The 19,893-nt window shown below is 40.3% G+C and overlaps 1 protein-coding gene across 2 annotated transcripts in view; it reads right to left on the reverse strand.

Annotated features, from left to right (window-relative positions):
- Nucleotides 1-10,885, reverse strand: part of LOC112222057 (semaphorin-3F) — a 45,492-nt gene extending 34,607 nt beyond the window's left edge. The window contains exon 1 of one of the 2 annotated variants that reach the window (XM_024384622.2): nt 10,441-10,885. The gene's annotated coding sequence lies outside the window, so the exon portion shown is untranslated. The remainder of the gene's footprint in view (nt 1-10,440) is intronic. The other variant, XM_024384623.2, reaches the window with a different exon arrangement.
- Nucleotides 10,886-19,893: the final 9,008 nt, after the last annotated feature.

The raw sequence follows: 19,893 nt of genomic DNA on the forward strand, positions 1-19,893 counted from the left end.
ATGAGCTCACATGACAGAGTGTTGTGGAGGAGTCTGAGTCTGCATATAGCATGTTAGCCTCTAATCACAAGCCACAGGTGACTGAGAGCATGTTATTATCATCCCAGAGAGAGCCTTGGTCTAAGAGGACATCCACCTGCATATTGGAGAGTGGAGACAGAAGAATGGGCCTCGCCAATGCAAACAGACCATACTCTCAAATAGGTTGAACTGCTGAAGATAAGAGGAGATCTGGATGGTCAGATACATGGTCGCAGGGTAGGAAAAAAACAACTCTTTATGAAGAATGCACAACAAATATGGTTGCTACTAGAACCTCAGAGGAAAAGAAGAGCAGGGTACTAAGTACTTGAGTGTGTTTACTCTCTCTAAAGTCCAACCTGATTCAAGCATATTCATGAAACATTGGTTCTTACTGTACAATTTGCAATTAGCTATTTCTGGTTCAGCATGTTTTACAACTGATCTATTCGACCTGAGGACTAGTGCATAGATCTAATGAGATGTGCCAGACTGGACAAGCGTATCCATGCCACATAACAGGGATGGGAGGAGGAAATCAAAAAGAGAGACAGAGAGAGAGAAAGCAAGAGAGTGGGGTGAGAGAGGGAATGGACACAAAACATGTTGGGAGAGCAAAACAAATTACACGAAAAAGGTAGGATTTTCACATTTGAGTCATGATTTTGGACCTGTGTCCACAGTAGATAAACAACAAAAAGCCATCAAGTTCCTTTCCACTGCCTCAATTCCTCTGCCAAATGTAAGCTTGAAGACAAACAACGAGAAGCTAGCTGAACCTCAGTTTTGGGTTGTAGCGTAGTGAAATTCTCCTCAAATATAAATGTAGTTTCTGTGAAACCAGCTAAATTGCCTGCAGTGGCTTGCAAAGGGCATTCAGTCTTTCAAGTGACTGGATAGCAGGAGGAGTATGTCATGGAGCAAAGATGGGTGAAACATTTTCAAAAGAACAGTCATTTCTAGACACTGGGAACATCATAATGGACAATTGAGCACTAGCTCTGCTTATGATGTCATAGATGCTCCTGTGTGGTCAGATGTGGTTGCTTCATAGGCAATGCAATGACTAGTGGTGAAAAGTCCATGGAAATAATGTGGGGTTCACAGCTGTATTTTGGAGTTAGTTCCAAAGGACTAACAGTTCACATTAGAAGTCTAGATAGGGGTGGTCCTATCAATGCAAACCACAATTGCGATAAGGAATGCACAGATCCACAGAACGAGACAAACAAAGGAATGCATCAAAGGATCCCTCATATGGAACTCAATGAAAGAGGAATGAAATTAAACAAGCTAGTACAGACTTTTCAAGCAACGTTGTACATGTTTATTTTGTCTGAGACTCCATTTCAGTCCCAAAAATATTTGTCTCATAAAAGTAAAAAATAAAATATGTTTCTTCAACGTTAGTTGATTGAGTGAACCCGCCATGTTGGCGTTGCAACAAAATCCTGGATCCCGTAATCCAACCTGTCATAGGTTTAAGCCGACAGAAGGGTGGCCATGGCTCTTGTCAACATCTATCTCACACACTACTGTCTGTCCACATCTCACGATGCAATCAGAGTCATTAAAGTAGTGCAGAAAGAGCTGTGTGCTGCACCCTGGAGAAAACATGTTGGGGCCTGAAAACCTGCGACAGCTGATACAACTTTTCACACCATTATTGTCCCATAAAAAAACAGAGACAGGCTATACTTGAGGGCTAATCCTCGATCTTAGCATACTGTATAATGATAACATTAATCACTAACAGTTACACAGTAAATGGATGTTGCAACAGCACAGGAATTCGCCAACATACATAGCTTTCCTTGAGGCATGAATGTATTGAATAAGTCATATCAAATTGATTTCTATTTGTCTCAAGCATTTGCTTTTTAATCAATGGCCTTCACTTTGGTATAACCAGAGATAATAGAGTACTGTACTTGAGTTTATAATTTGCAGCCTGCTCCCTGATTGTGCATACTCTCATCATTCTACATCTGGGCAACTGTAATTTGACCCAGAATCCACTAAGTATACAAACTGTAATTTTACCCAGAATGCACTAAGTATACAAACTATAATTTGACCCAGAATGCACTAGTATACAAACAAAGACTAAAGAGGGCAGAAGTTTACCCAGGACTTTGAGGATTTAGTGTCCATAAAGGATGGTGATACATTTCCAAGAGCCAACATTCATAGTAATCCTCCTGATCTTGGTTTTATTTGTTTTGTATAACCGACAGGTTTATGGAGGTTATTTATTCCTAAAGGCACTTTCCTGTCTGGAAAGCTGTGGATATGGACGGAAAAATATAAAGGCATAAAATGTGTGGGTCATAAGGCTGTTTGAATCCTTCCTGCAGATTTGAAGTGCAGATTAGGAGCTGGTTGAAGTGACAGATTGCATATGGTTTTCTAGGGCACATGGTCACAGGGGAAAAGGAAAGAGGTGCCCACGAGAGGCTTGTGTATATCACCATGCATACTGCATCTCCAACAGTACAGGGACCATAGAGATAAAACTAGCCATACAAAACGAGTGTTTTATCTCTATGACTGGGCCTGCTAGCTTGGCCAACAATTAGTCCCTGATGTTGGTCCGAGTAGTCGTCCCCATGCAGCACCTCTCCACACGCGCCGATCGGGGACAGGGCTGTCAACGTGAGAGCTCATTAGCACGGCCTCTTGGAAAGAAAGCTGCGACAGGCTTGGAGGGCGGCCCCAGGAGGGACGGAGACCGCCAGCACGGGTCAATGGGGGTCATGTTTCCACATCGTCTGCCGAAAACCTAATCATTATTTACTTAAGCCCAACCCTTGCTGTTAGCGCCATCTCCCCAACACCAGGTGGGTTTCTCTCTCTGTCTTTCTGTCTGTCTCATTCTCTATCTATCTCTGGAATGGCAACAGCACATGCCATATAGATCATACGATAATGAAAGTCAAACAAATACCCCTGTGAAACTTTTTCTAATACAATGCTGTATCACCTGTCAGGAACCGTACAACATTACTGTGTGGAGTGACTGACCTGTGCCTCCCTGCCTGTTCTCTCTTGGTCTGTTTCAGTATCAGCACGTGTCAACACCTATTTAATTCTGTGGAGGGTACAGCATGTTTCATCCTCGCTCAGGGGACAAATGCTTGGCCAGTCAGAGGGCCTCCGACTCACAGCAGAAATATTTCATTCACAGACTGTCAATGCCTCCACTCCACTTGCGGACGCACCTGTGCCATAGTCCTGAGACTTTTAATCAATCATGATTCCTATTTCTGACGCGTCACAAGAAGAGTCTGTTTGGTGAACCATGACACCATGCATCCAAAGCATACATAGGGTATTATGTTTGTAGGGAGTGTCTCCTGTTAATCTGATGTCTTTTTTGTCACTTTAGGCTCCATGTGTTATGACTTCATTGCCTAAATCAAGAGCCCAGTGTTCTAGAACCCAATAGTGTGTTTGAGGAGAGGAAAGTGCTGCTATCCTATGGTCTGTCCGGAGGGTCCTACAGTGGGTGTGTTGTGGCTCCTCTCCAGTAGCAGCTGTAACCAGGCTCCCTCCACACAGGTCCAGGGTCCAATGTGTAATCCAGGCCAAGTGGTGAACTTTGGAGTTGACCGTTAAGCTCCTGCGCGCCTAAATACTGGATTCAGCACCTCCCTTCAAAGGCTGTTAAGCTCCCGCTGTCTTATCTGCTCCTCTTTGAAGTACTACACTTCCATGACCATGTCTCCTGTAGCTCCACAATAGGCCTGTCAGCAAGCACAAGACTCAGGACAAGTAGTGGGTGAGAGACGAACTGACTGAACTTCAATTTGAAACTAATGTGTTACTTTTCGAGAAGAAATAACTACAAACATTTGAAAGGATCCAGTTTCCTTCAAAGTGTGACTGGCAGCATAGCCTTAATTTCTAGGCTATTTCACAAGGAAAGTGTCACACTTGGCAATTTTCAACTACAACAAAAAGCGTGGTAGCTGCTGGCGATGACTGAACATAAAAAAACGATGACTGAACATACTAGCTAGCTAGCTAAGTCATAGTCCTTGAAATGTCACCTGTCATTCAGGTGTAACCAGAGCTATATGTGTTAGCCAGCATATACTTGTTCCACTGTGCCTAAGCCCACTCTTTGACAAAATGATATCCACAAGATTACGGTGTCTGGCTACAAGACTACTGGCAGCAACAACAGCAAAAAAACATTTAGAAGATACATTTGCATTTGCTTTTGTTTGCGTCAACTAAAAATCGAAAGAGCTCCAAAGATAGTCTCAAACAATGTTGGCAAACATTGCTGTTTCCCTGAATCTAGAAGGACAGTGAGGGCAAGGGGACAACACATGGATGCCCCCTGCCCTCCCCCTTATGTGATAGCACAAAAGGGGAGCATTTGCGTCACCCCACATTTATGCAGTCCATCATTCCTCCCTTTCCTGTCTCTGTTGGTAATCCAGCCCCCCAGAACTCATTCCCTCAAAGTGGAGGTCATGTGTGCTGTAATGGTACAAAATGAGCGAGGGAGCATTAGAGGGCTATTTTGCAAAAAAATAGAGGGCGATCTATGGACACCCTCCTGTCACATTCCAACACCTGTTTCAAATGGGCTTACTCTTTTGATTTACACAATAAACACTGGATTCCTTTGCAATTACTAAAACTTCTTGCCCTACTATTTATACCCTACAGCTGTTTTCCAGCATTGGATTGGCTTATGACAGAACATCATTTTATTTGTTTTATTTTTTACATGCATGTTTGTTTTTGCCAGACCCAAATCCTGGCTTAACAGACCTTCAGAAAGGTTGCCGTGTTTAGATATAGATTTCACACACATTACAGTCAAGGCTGCACTGCGCATCCAGAATTCTATGTTTAATAGAACATTCTTTACTAAAATCAGAACATAGAAAATGTAACACTGAACTCTGAAACAACAGTACATAGTATCCAAGTCCACAAGAGCTTGAGTCTAGAGCTTGAGACCAGTGAACAAGTGAGCCAATCAAAGTGAGGCCCAGCGACACCAGACATGATGAATGGCTCTCTAGATTTACACAGTCGCTGGCTACATCTTCACTCGGTAAAAGGCTTGAAGAATGGTCCATTGGGTTCCAAGAATTTACTTCAGTTCGAGTACAGTGGATACAGAGGCCTAGCACCAGGCCCTCCATGCCTATACTCCATGCCTGTCTGAAAAAGACTGTCTCTACCTCTGGCAGGTCGCCAAGAATCTTCAGAATGGAGGCTTAATACCCCGCGGGCTGACAGCTGCATGGATTAGCTCCCCTTGCCTGCTGTCATTGACGCCCCCTGTATTGTGCCTTTCCCTGTAAAAGTGGCACCAGATTTAGGAAGGATGGTAGGGAGGGGAGAGGGAGGGAGGGGGATAACATTCTAAAGTCAAGTCAGGTGCTTCTGCTTTTGAAGTCCTGGTGACTGGCACAAGTGCTGTGTGGCTGGCGGTATACAATATTTATATGGTATAAATAGTATATAATCAGTCTGATACTATCTCTGACTGTCACTGGGCTGACTGATAATAAAAGAGAACTCTGCCCCTTGCTCACCTGAGAGCTACTTGTCTTTTTCATTAAGTGCCACATTGTCTTTGATGCCGGAGTAATGCAAAGAACATGTCAGGTTCTGCAAGTCTCTTCCTGTATCATACAGCCTAGTACATCTAGGGTATTGTGTTTAGTCACAAAATAATTGGGGGGGAAAAGAAACCCCAGGACAAAAACGACAAAAACATTTGAGAAATTATTTTACCATGGTACTGCTCATAAAATTAAATACGGCACCAACAGTAGCGGGCCTATATATTTTAAGTCTGCCACACTCACTGGTATACCTAACAATCACTCTCTTCCCCCCTTCCCCCTCCTCTTAACCTCTAGGGCCCAGGCTGGCCCTCATTTGACCCCAGCAAAACTCACTGAGGCTGTCATGACAACCGTCTCAAGAGACCGGTTGTATTTGTGGTGAGTTGGAGCCTGGCAACTGCTTGAATGCCCCAAATCCTTGATGACAAGGAGAGTGTCAGGGAAAGTGATGACGAACCATAGCCAGGTCCCTATCTGAACATATATCTACATGACACCAGCTTTGTGGTTGGCTTCTGATGCACTGTGGATCACCTCCAGTTGTTACCCTACATCAAACGTCAAGATGGAACATTTAAAGGTAGACTCAGTGAAGTGACTTTGCCACGAGCAGCACCACAGATATTGAGATGAGTGAGATGCAAGGGTTCACTTCACGCTGTTCACAGTGTGGTAGCCAGGGTACCAAAACAGCTGAGAAGTTGAGCCTATGCTGTTTACTTTCTGCATCTATGTCATATCATTGAGTCTACCTTCCATTAATGTACTTAGTTGCAAATCTGCTACATAGAGAGGCATATTATACGCCTTATACATGTTTAGGGCCTTGTAAAATCAGTTTTATTTTTTGCTTGATTCCGTTTTGTTTTCCCTGCGTTCCAGTTTCACTGTTTAGTTTTTCCAGGTTCCCGTTTTCCCCCTTTTTCCTTCAGGTTTTCGCTCTCAAAATTTCTAAGTCGACAACAATGCTTAAACATCAGGACACCACTTTTGAGGTCTGGGAGAAAAGAAAAAAAAATGTTGATTTTTGGGTGTAGTTACCCTTTAATTCCAGTGTGCACCTAGCAAGAGACTGTTGTTTAGCTGTGTTTTTGTAGCACACATGTGATGGTAGAGTTTTCGAAACAAATACCCACTGGATAATCATGATATCATTCTGCCATGTAAGCATAGGCTACTTTGTAGTTAACATTTAATTTAGACGGTTTTTGAGAAAGCCTTTCCATCTACCAGAAGACTTTCATTAGCATCATCGCTAACGGCTGCACAAAGGGGTAGACTCTCACCCACCGCACATGCACATAGAGAGGGAATTATCGTTGTCTCTTACAGAAAGTTTCAGGAAATACGAATCACTGATGCATTCGGTTCATGCTTTATGATAAACTTGGCCAAATTAACACATTTTCAATACATTTTGTTTATTCCTACTAAGTTCAATACATTTTTGATTAGTGTTGAATTCCGTTTTAATGTATGGATTCGGTGATTCCATCCGCGTTCTTCTTATAATAAGACATTATAAAGGCTTAAACATGATTATAAAAAGTAATACATCATTATACCTCTACTTTATGTAAAGTGTTACTAACTATAATAACAACTTCCTTAGTATGGCACCTTCTGACACGCAACACAAAATGATTTACATACAGTACAAAAATGAAAAAAAAAATCATTTTGCCAAGGTTTGCAAAGTAAGGATAAATATGTTCCAGTAAACCTACCAATTGTTTATCCCTGCAATAAAGCTTGTAAATGCTGAGATTCCCCCTAAACTGAAATGTTAAAATATATATATATATATATTTTACCTTTCTGTAACTAGGCAAGTCAGTTAAGAACAAATTCTTATTTACGATGACAGCCTAGGAACAGTGGGTTAACTGCCTTTTTCAGGGGAAGAACGACAGATTTTTACCTTGTCAGCTCAGGGATTTGATCTAGCAACCTGTCGGTTACTGGCCCAACATTCTAACCTGACAGGGTGTCAGGTAGCCTAGCATAATTAAAAGCATAATGCCACAAATATACATCAGGTGTGACAGTAAATTACACGTCAAAATATATTTCTACTATTTATTGCAAAATGTCAGACAGATTGCTTTTCTTTTTCTTTCTCCTTACACTCTCACTATCTCATCCTCAGGGATTCTTGGAGATGTTATGGCAATCTCTTTTGAAGAGCTAAGATAAACACTAAGATAAAAGTTTAAGGTTTAAGGTCAAACTGTCAAATAAAAATAGAGATATTTTGCAGTTGGACAAACATGACTTAGGAGCTGGCCATAAACATAGTAGCAATGAAAATTGTCGCTCACAATGTCTCAACCAACCATTGCCAGGCGACTGTGCCAGGACTCAACGATAAGTCAAAGTTGGATAGGTGGTTTTGCTAAATAAAATGAACCTACACTGGAGTATGAGAACCTACACATAGCCTGTTTCTATTTCAAACAGAAGAGGAGATAAAGTTTTAGGAAACAGAATGGCTTTGAGTCAAGCAAGGCTCAACATGAGAGATTGGAGTATAGACTATACAGAGAGACATGCTAAACAAAAGTAAAGGTTTGCTGTTCAGATAAGAGGAAAACGTTCATAGAAGTGCATATTAACAAGAGACATTAATGACCATACAGAGATGGATTATTTTAAATTCTGGTTCTGAAAATAATACATTTTAAAAGCTGCAGAGAGACATTTCATAATCCTACACTCAATTTATTTAATACCCCTTTGCACTCCGATAATCTTTTCACTTCAAACTCAATTCCATAATTCATTCTATATTCCAATACACCTAACATATGATTTCTTTCATATTTTCAAACTTTCAAACCTGACTTTCAAGCATTTACCTAACCTTAGCATATTTACAACTTTCTGGGGGCAAAGAAAATGCACGAATAATGCAGAATCCAACTGGTACACGGGATGTTGAGAAATAGAATGGAATATTCACACTGATTCATTTACACAATGATTCAATTTTGAAGTGACAATGTGATAAAAATGTCAAGTTAATTCCACAAATAGGGGCAAAAACTAACAACTGCCAGCATTATGACATGTGCAGTGTTAAAGCACCTGTCAAGACAACATAACGAGGTCTCATAGACATTCAGAATTGATAGGAGCGGTCTATCGCTGCATTTGAAGCTAATGTCTGACTAGTACTACTAAAACGAGACATTAACATTTGCTGCATTGTCAGATGTCGAATATGAGAGGAAAATGTATTTGTGAAACAACCATGGCAATATGAAAGTGCACGGTGTTAATATGGTTACCATGTCATTAATGGTATGTTTGTAGCCGTAGCTACAACGTAAATATTTAAGGGCCATAATCTGAAATTTAACCATTCAGATACATTTTCCATGGATTGCACGGGTGAGCAATTAAAGCTATCATTACTTTATTTACTCCCCTTTTCCACCACACATTTAAAATGCAAAACCATTCCATGATTTCACTAAAATGATAGATGTCCATCCGTGGCTGTAGAGGGCGAAAACCACTGAGAGCTTTTTCATGTTTTTCCTCGTGTATTTGTCGAGGCCCTCACACCTAGCACAAAGCTAGAACACTGTTTGACACACTAAAATAGAAGGAGCAGCTTAGAAAATGTAGCGGATTTTTTGTTGTTGCTGTAAATTCATATAGATGTTTGTATTTCTTTATTTCCTTGTCAGAAATTACAGTGTCCCTGCTGGTGTTTTTTCAGCTTTATGTAATTTGTTCCTATAGGTACTGGTGTAGACTTACCAGTGTCATAGGGGATAGTGTGTAGGTAGGGAACAATTTGCAGCATGACCACAGGTCACAGGACCACACAACTTGTGAAGAACGAGTAGGCCAGCACTGAACAAAGCCCCTATTTATCTCTTAGATTAAACACAACATAAACAACACTATCAGACGGGGCCCTATACTAATAATAGTATAGCTAAGAGGATAATAATATGTTCTGACATTATTTGAGTATGGGCAGATAGCCTATGTCACAAAAAAGTGTTGTGCTTTTAACTTAAAATGCATTATTCATAAGCACTTCTGCCAGGGAGGCAGAGTATGAATTATACATAGGCCCACTAAGAGGGGAACATATAATGTGCATTTTGAAACCTCATCTCTGGTCCTAAAAAAGTTTGCTCATGAGTTTGTTAAATGAAAATAACATCACTCAGGTGGATGTGTGCCTGCCATGTGGGGAGTGAATTCATAGCCTAGTTTACTACCAGAATTATCAGTCAGATCAGTGAAGCTAAAATGAGATGATAGAGAACATAATAAATGCCCCATCATCAGGAAAGTTGGCATATTTGAAAATGTGGGGGCTGAGGAAATGTCAGAGCATGTGGTATCATTTGCCATAATTTGATCATGTTGAGGGAGGCTGATGGGGCAAAACCTAAGGTTGAACTCCATCTTTGAAAGCTTAGTAAAGCCTTTATAACCTTTCCATAATGGTTTTATAGATGCTTCATGTCATTCATAAGCGGCATATACATGCTATAAGGATGGTAAGAGTTTTGCCACATTTGTCAAAGCAGTACACGTAGGTTTACACCTTCTTTATAACAACATTTCTATTGTATGATTTACAAATTATTTCTGATGTATGAATATTTGATGAGTTATACATAAGCTTTATATGTATAGCGTAGCTTATGCTCTAACTGCGACTGAAGACGTCAAAGGCCAATATGGACTACAATGGGGTTGAAAGAAAAGTAACTAGCCTAGTTTTGCAGACAAGAATGGGACTTTACCCGTGACAAAAGGTGATCTAAACAGAAATTAATAACAAACTCACTTGCAATGCAGGTATGCTCAGTCGGCGTCGTCGCGAGACAGTAGATGTCACATTCTGTGGCGTTGTTTAGCCTTCCGAAAATGATAACGTTTGAAATCTGCCTCCAAACTAATAGTAGAAAATGTGTATCACCGTAGGCAATGTAAACGTGTAATACTGCTTCACGTAGACCCACTGCTTGGTAAGGTTTCGCAAGTTGTCAAAAAGTTTGCTTCATGCAGAGAGCACTTTTCCTCAAATTACATGCATGGAAATTACGTGATGCTTTAGAAATCTCTCACGTTTTCATTTAAGTCATCGTCCCCTGAAAACTCCGGAATGACAAATCCAGGCATAGACAAATCCAGGAAATATTAACACTTAAAATAGTAAAATAGTCTGGCAGGTGTTAGGCTCTATGCGTTTGTTCTTCCTCCACCGCTCTCTGAGCTCTAGTGTTCAAGCCGCTTGTCCCATTCTTGCTACCTCTCAAGCCAACCGTGTCACAGTTAATTAACTACCTCAGTGCCAGTCAGAGTGAAACTGTAGAACTGGCTATTTTTTCCCCTCTAGCAAGACCAACGTGAGACGCTCTTTCTGTCCTGTTTTTATTTGCATTTCAAAACTAAACTATATTGAAAAAATGTTTTATCAAATCTGTACAAGATGGGTAATCAGAAAAGACAACTTAATCCAGATAAATCTAAATGTGAATTACTGCCTTATAGGAATGAGCAGACATTTTAATTGACCACATGATGTATATGATAATTGTAATGTTAATAGGCCTAACAAACAATTGAAATAGGTAGCCTACCAGTTCCCTATTTTTTTAAAGCATGTATGTTTAGCAAACACTCCTAAGTAATTCACAGGGCCTCTCATCAACATGGAGTCTGTTGTCCCTTCTTAAGGAGTTTAGATGGATTTGACAATGAGGGAGAAAGGGAGGAATGAGAGAGGCCCCTGAGTTCATGCTGTGCAATTCAAGAAAGATGTTGCTGCTGTCATTGTTCATTTGGCACTTTAGGGCACTGGGAAAAAGCCAGTGTCTGGGAATTCCAGAGATTCCTGCATGGCGGTCCAGCTTGGTGGCATGCAACCAGAAACACTTTGCTCCGCTGGAGTCTCCACAAAACGGGAGAGGTGAGACAGGGCAACCATGAGGGGGGGATAAGACGGGCATTCACACACTGCAAAGCCATTCGTCCCCTGCCTGTGTATTCCCAAAACAAATCAGCAGTCTCCATTGCTCATTGTGCAAAATTGCACCATAGCTAACCTTAAACACTACGAAGCAAGATCTTTGTGAAACATCTTCCTTAGTGAATAACTGAAAGGCAATGACAAATGGGGGGTGCCTTGATCTCATCTGTGTATATCTACTACACTTAGATTTTTAAAAAGGTGGTATCTAGAACTTAAAAGGTTTCTTTGGCTGTCCCCATAGGTGAACCCTTTGTAGAACCCTTCTTGGTACTAGGTAGAACCCTTTTGGTTCCAGGTAGAACCCTTTTGGGTTCCTTGTAGAACCCTTTCCACAGTTGAGGAACCCTTTTGGAACCCTTTAAAAAAAAGTTTTCCAAAAGGGATTGAGGATTCATCATCATTGTGACCAAGGGTGTCATTTCTTGGTCCACCTAGGCACTGAGGGACTACTCCACAGCCTTCCATATCCGCTCCACACACTACAGTTCTGGGAAGTATTGTGCACTGGGAACTAAGCTTTCCTTTTTGAGGAAGTGACTTGTCCATTACAGGATACAGCTCTGAATCGGTAGTGAACACCACTTACTATGTACTAGTACTGGCTTAACTATTTACACTTGTTTTAAAGTTTTGCAGCAAACAGTAATCTAACAAAATCTTAATGCATTTTGTTCTGAGTCAGTGTACCCCTGAAAGTGTAGGAATATAAATATAGCCACATCTTAGGGGAGATCATCCTGACGTTTCATAGAACAAAAGCTACAGTGACTGATGATGGGGCTGTGACTTTGTGTGATCCTTATGTCAACTAGCCCAAAGGGAAATGTATTATTTGTGGCTACCACCTGCTTTTATTCATTTTGGGATGACAGAGAACCATGGAGAATTTTACTTTAATTGAACGTAATGACAGCTATACTCTCCCCCTTTAGTAATCTACACGCTGCTGATATATCAAGTTATGGTGTTTTGTTAAGATGTTAAGATTTAGTGTTTTAAGATGATATATTATCATGAATTATAAACCAGTTTAGCCCTGGTTGTCCTTTGGGTGAAAAACAGAAGCTGCAGAAAAATCCCGTAATGAATAATTACGCATAAAACTAGCAGACCTGATGTTCCTGGAAATATTATAATCTAAAAATAACTCATACTGTAGATAGTAGAAATAAACAAATGCAAATGATTTGTAAAATATCGTTAATTGAATTCCTAAAGTCATCATATAAGTGATTCATTGACTGGAGTGAATCTAGTACCTTGGGTTGGTTGACTCTAGTGTAACTGACATTCAGGGTGTGTGTGACAGAGTTTCCTGAGCTGGAAATGAACAATATCCCTTACGAGATGTAGAACAGGAAACACAGAGTTGACATCCCACTTCTGTGTGTGGGTGTTCTCTCACAAACTTATCCCCATCATAACTTGCTGACTCCATACTGAAATTATGCCCATGTGTTTTTGAACCAAACCTCTATGTGCTTTGGACAAAACACTCAAGTATCTCCTGTTCTATGTATTGTGGACATGACATACACTGTTGTTGTTGTCCTCCACAGACCTTACATTCTCTGAGTTTGAATAACCAGTGTTGTGAAAGGAGATTCATGTTCAGTATGCCAACATGCATTCTAAATTCACATTTAATCCCAGGATATGGTGTAAACACTACCTCAAGGAAAAGCTACATGTATATCCATAGCTGTTAGCTAATATTCCAATGTGGCCAGAAAAACAGTATTTTGTGACAAACAGGTGTCCTACATGGAAGCATTAATTATGTAAAAACATTTTATGAAATAAAACAACAGAGACAAGCTGTGTTTTACGTGACACAAATCCTAATTGGCTCTAACTATAATGTTCTGCATAAATTAGCCATGCCCCCACTGGGCTGGGACTCCAAGCTGTTTTCAGAAATGTGCTCCCAACAGGATCCCTTTAATTGTTGAGAACAAAATACTACACAATACATTTTTCTTCAGTAGAATCGCCATAACAGAGTCCTACTGTTCGCAGCTGCTCTAAAGCATACTCATGATAGTACTCTGGCTGCAGAGATGGAATGGAGAGTCTGGGATATCTGTCCAATGAAACGATAAATCTTTCACTCCTTACAGTACATTAGTGCAGGAAACTGCAGAAAAAAGAAGATTCTGGAAATGCTTTAACTCATTAATGATGTATGCTCTTTTCATTTGGCACAGATCATTCTCCAAGATAGCTCTTGAAAAGTAATGAGACAGAGAAGCCCAAATTCATCTGGATTACTGTAATGGTTTATATCATGTTCACTGACATCTCAGTAGGCTATCAGGGATGGGACATTTTTCAAAGCAGCTACAACAAATCAATAGGCTTCAAAAAACATCTTGGGAAAATCTTGTTGTGCATGGATATAATTCAAATGTTCCTTTTTGGGAGAAAACATCCATTACATTTAGACATGGATGAAGGTAATCTGTAGCTGTTCATCTTACCACAATGGACTTCATTTAGCCAACTCAAAAGACGCCACTGTGGTTTCTTTGAACGTAAACAACCTATCACCCTAGCGGAATGGTGGTGGTGTGTGTGTGTGTGGGGGGGATGGGGGGGGTAGAGTTTAGGCAATGGGAGGTTGGAAGGTTAGATCAAGCCATTCTTCTGGTGTACATAAATCTGTCATATCAAAGGAGATGGGGGCTAATTACCCAACTACACACCATTCTGCTCTCTACTAGAATATGCTTTTGTGGGGGAGGGGGTTGTCTGTCTTTCTGTATTTGTGTGCATATGTATTTGTGAGTCAATGACTGTGGATGTATGACTATGTGTAGTTCTGCTGTGTGAAATCACAGGCAGTAGTATTGCTGTTTACAAAAGCATGTTTAGTGCCAAAATGGGACAATTCCAGTGCTTGCTCAGAACCAACGGTGGACATGTAAATCCACCCAAGGGATAAATCTTCAAAGTAGGACAAACTGTCCCTCTTTGTTCACTGTTGTCAAGCACAGCACAGTTATTTTTATTTTCTAGATATGTTTCAAAGACACAAGAGTGTTGCACCTCTCTTTTGACTGCTAAGTGTGTTCAACGGGTGTGTTTAATGTGTTCACACTTTGCTGAGGGACTTTAATCATGCTCTGAGCAATTATATTTTATACAGCCCGCCAGCAGGAGACAGAGAAATGGGTGAACTCATGCAAGTTATCATCCATCTCCCCCCAGGCTGCTCCATTCAAATGTCATGGCATCAAAGTGGTGGAAAGTCCTGGGCTGTCAGACAGCATCAGGAGCTTGTCAGGCCCTCCGGTGGGATAACCCCATCCAGTGAAATGGAAACCATCTCTCTGTTCATTTTCTCTGTTCAGATACAGCATCTTCTCTCTCAAAGACAGTGGGAGCTGCACCATAACAGAGGAAAACACAGACAATGTCATTCCTCTGAACTAAATCCTGTATATGTATTTTGCAATCATTATAGGAATTCATATCACACATGAATCCCTTTATAGTTTGTAGTTTCCTGGAAAAACAGGAAAAAACTGAGAACCATCTTGAAGCATTTAGTTTGAAGATTGGGTTTCAATGTGTCCCCCATAGGATGGGCTTGGCTTGGAGGGCTTTGATATTCAGACTAACTCGTTGGGGATTAAGCATGACCTTTGAACCCATAATCCCCAACAGCAAAACACAGAGTTGGGAAAGGACTACAACTGTCAAAACTGCAGCCACCAGGTCATGCAGTATGCTTCTGAGCTGTAACAGAAGTATAACAGAACCACATTATCCAAACAGTAAACTTATTTAAAGGGTACACTTAGGATTGTATACACAAACATACCCGCCAATTAAATGGTATCTTGCAAAATCAAATTATTTGAACATGATCTTTTTGGGGTAGTCCAGCAGATGGGTGAAATAATTGTTCTGGTGACTATTAAACACTCTGAATCTGAATCCATTGCTGCCTAGAAAGCCAGCAGCCTGGAGTTACCTCTTCACTGTCGACGTTGAGACTGGTGTTTTGCAGGTACTATTTAATGAAGCTGCCAGTTGAGGACTTGTGAGGCGTATGTTTCTCAAACTAGACACTCTAGTTTGTACTTGTACTTGTCCTCTTGCTCAGTTGTGCACCGGGGCCTCCCACTCCTCTTTCTATTCTGGTTATTGTCAGTTTGCGCTGTTCTGTGAAGGGAGTAGTACACAGCGTTGTACAAGATCTGCAGTTTCTTGGCAATTTAACGCATGGAATAGCCTTCATTTCTAAGAACAATAGACTGACAAGTTTCAGAAGAAAGTTCTTTGTTTCTGGCCATTTTGAGCCTGTAATTGAACCCACAAATGCTGATGCTCCAGATACTCAACTGGTCTAAAGAAGGCTAGTTTTATTCCTTCTTTAATCAGAACAACAGTTTTCAGCTGTGCTGACATAATTGCAAAAGGGTTTCCTAATGATAAATTAGCCTTTTAAAATGATAAACTTGGATTAGCTAACACAATGTGCCATTGGAACACAGGAATGATGGTTGCTGATAATGGGCCTCTGTACGCCTATGTAGATATTGCATTAAAAATCTGCCGTTTCCAGCTACAATAGTCATTTACAACATTAACAATGTCTTCACTGTATTTCTGATCAGTTTGATTTTATTTTAATGGACAAAAAAATTTGCTTTTCTTTAAAAAACAAGGACATTTCTAAGTGACCCCAAACCTTTGAACGATAATGTACATATCCTTAAAACTATGAGTAGAAAAGTGGCAAAAACATGTGCCAACTTAAGTTATGTTTTCATGGCTAGTTCCAATAGTTTACTTGTAAATGCTCAAAATATATATATGGGTGTTCCCTGAAGTCTACTGATTACAATAATATATTATGTTTAGTTAAAATCCCATATATCCAGCAGAGAGACATGTGACCCATAATGAGAGCTTTCAGTCTTTACAAAGTGAATAAAATAGTATATAAAGATGTCTAGCTATAGTGCCATTGCAGATGTAATAACCTAATACCACAGCGTTGTTGAATACTTGTTTCTGATTGGCTAGAACGGCATTCTAGAATGGACATTCGTTTTTTTTTTTTAACAGTCGCTAGGACCCATTTCTCAATACTTAGGTCACGTTTTCAAAACTCTTCACACAGTTCTCCTAACTTTCAGCTTAGGACAGCCGTTAATTTCACATTCAAAATGCCCTAAAACTACCAAAACACTTCATACATGTCTTAAATCAACTCGTTTTTCCATAACACTAGCAAAGGTTGTCGCCCAACAAGCACACGTTGTCACTCATAAAACAATGACCTAAACAACACTAACAACAGGTAGCATTAGACAATGTTTTCTTTACAAATCAAGAATGACACCTCTCTACATGATGCAATATGCTTCAATATGTTTTGGCATTTAATGGCATTTAGTGATTCTAAAATACAATAATTTGTATATACGCCATCTACCAATACAAATACAGTAGCAATACTAGTCAACCCTGTTATGCATTTGGCCACAGGTTCTCATCCACGTCACATCTTATGTCATCTTGGGCAATACACCTAGGAAAGAATCATTTGGCATGCCTTGTCCATCCCTGGCAATCTTCTGCAGATATGTCCAGGCATCCAGCATTCATTGCATCCAGGAGGGACATTTGATCATGTGGATGGTGGTCATAAACCTTCCACCTCCATGAGGAAAATAATTCCTCTATGGGGTTGAGGAATCGAGAGTAAGGAAGGAGGAAACGTGACATCATCCTGGGATGGGCTGCAAACCACTGTGACTGCACAGGAGTGGTGAAATGCCACATGGTCCCATATAATTACAAACGTCGGCCGATTTCACCTCACTGAAACCCTTTCCTCACCTGGCACAACCCTTCCATAGAAGTCACCCAGGAATGAAATGAGATGCTCGGTGTTGTATGGCCCAATTAGCGGTTTGTGTAACAACAATCCACCAGATGATATTGCTGCACAAATTGTGATGTTGTCACCCCTCTGGCCCGGGACATCCACTGTGGTTCTTTTTCCAATCACATTCCTTCCTCACCGCCGTGTTTTGGCCAAGTTGAAACCAGCCTCATCAACAAAGATGAATATGTGGGGTGTTTGCCTGGCTTCAATCTCCATGACTCTCTAAAATAAATCCACAAGGCAACATAAGAGTTAGACTATTACAGTAGTTTACATTATACCTAAAAACATGCCATTGTGTGCCTCTGCCCTGTTTGGTTTTGTTCAACACCAGTTCTGTATTTTATAGTCATCTTACCTGGACTTATTGGTTTCTGAGTTGCTTGACTCATTCAGAGCTCCTCTCAAAGGGGACAGTGTACAACTGCTTCATCCTGACCTGATGTTGTTTCAGGACTCTAGAAATATTTGATATGCTTACATTGTCTGCCAAAACTTGGTTTTATTCAATTGTTTCTGGTGAACATATCAACGATTGCAGTTTCCTGCCCAGCAGTGAAAATCCTACCTCTCCCGCCTGTAGGAGGTAACCGTTGGGTACTAAGCAGAAATACAAAAACAATTACACACAAGTAGGTTAGGAGGCTTTGCTCAATTTACTTATGTAATGCGTAGTTCAGTCAGATGCCCTTGCAGAATGCACATCTTACCTGTTGTTTTGCTGGAAATTACTCAGAATAGATGCCACTGTTGAGCTTTGGCTGCAATCTCAGACCAGCCTCTCCCATTGATAGATCATGATTTATAGTAGCCCTAATCTCATTTGAGACTACAGCTCTTGATCTTCCTCTCAGTCTTCTTCCACCATGCATACGTACTCCTCTCCCAGCCACTCTTCCTCCTCTGTCAGCCACTTCTCTATCACTGGCTGGGTCCATGTTTACATTACATCATTATTCCTAAGATGTCCCCTTTTGTATAGATGGTAATGTAATTGAATGACTAACACCTGTGTAGGTGTTCAGCTACAATGGGAATCAGCTGTGGTTGGTCTAATTGTTTTGATAGTATTTCATTTTTTAGATTTAGAATATATTTCAATACAGTATTACTGTAGAAATGTAGCAAATGTATGTCTTAGTCAATTTTGGGGTTATTTGAGGTTTTGAATTTAAGTTTAATTAACAGTTTTGAAAAGAGTATGTAAACATGTGTAAATTGTCCTGTAGGTACATAGAGTTTTGGTGGTGGTTGTCTGAGTGAGAAAAGAGTTCATGAAAATTGAAAGATGTAGTCATTGAATGCATTTTGTGCCAAAGCAATGAAAAATGATCCATAGTTTAGCCCACATAGACTGTTGTTATGCTCACTGTGTGAAGAGTTTTGAAAAAGTGACCTAAATATTGAGAAATGGGTCCTAGCGATTGTAATAAAACTGTAAAAACTGATTACGGGACAGTTGGAAAATATATTGGGACTAGATGCAATCATGACTCAATACGCACCTACACATGCATTCCGTAAGTGCTACAAAGTTACATAAAGCTAAACCAAAACTACACAAACTGAATTTCTCTGGTCCCCTCCAATGCAAAAGCTATCAAATCCTCCCACATGTTTCTAGTTTGACCAGCTGTTTTCAGCAACTGATATTTTGGAATTCGGTTGTCATATTGGGAGGTTTGCTAGCAACAAGCTATTTAGCTAGCTTCTAGCCTAGTGTTTGATATGCATTGCCATCTCTGCATAATTAACAGTCAGTGTTGACGAGTGTCCTGACGAGAAGGCAAATGTTTCTACCGATGCCAGCATTATCAGCTTATTGTTATGGATGTATCCAAATAAATGTCAATAGAAAACAGCTACTTTGCTGTTATTCTGTCTGCAGAGGTCGAGACTGTTAGCCTTGGCTAGCTGGCGAGATAACAGCAAGCAAGGGATAAGACTGTTGCCACCGAGCATAGCAATGGAACATATAGAACGAACGTCTGGGTCGGGTCTCAACCAAAACATGAGAAAGTATGAATTTGCTTATAAAAATTATAATATCAATTTATTTATTTTTTCCTACTGGTAAATGTGGGCTTTCATATGGTTTCACTTGGCAACTGTCCTATAAGCAGGATAACCACATTTGTTCTGGACATTACTTTGGAAAAAGAAACTCCCATTATTTATCCCTTATGCTGCGTTGAGACGAAGGACGCAAAAACTGTCATAACAGTTGGCATAACAGGACAAGAAAGCAAGACAGATGGTGACTGCAAAAGCAAACCAACACGAAAGCAAAGATTTTCATAACTAAATCTCAATGTTCTGTCTGTGACCACAGTAAACATTGTTATGGTGATTTCAGTAAA

Source organism: Oncorhynchus tshawytscha, linkage group LG22 (assembly GCF_018296145.1).
Source record: "Oncorhynchus tshawytscha isolate Ot180627B linkage group LG22, Otsh_v2.0, whole genome shotgun sequence".
Taxonomy (NCBI): Eukaryota; Metazoa; Chordata; class Actinopteri; order Salmoniformes; family Salmonidae; genus Oncorhynchus; species Oncorhynchus tshawytscha.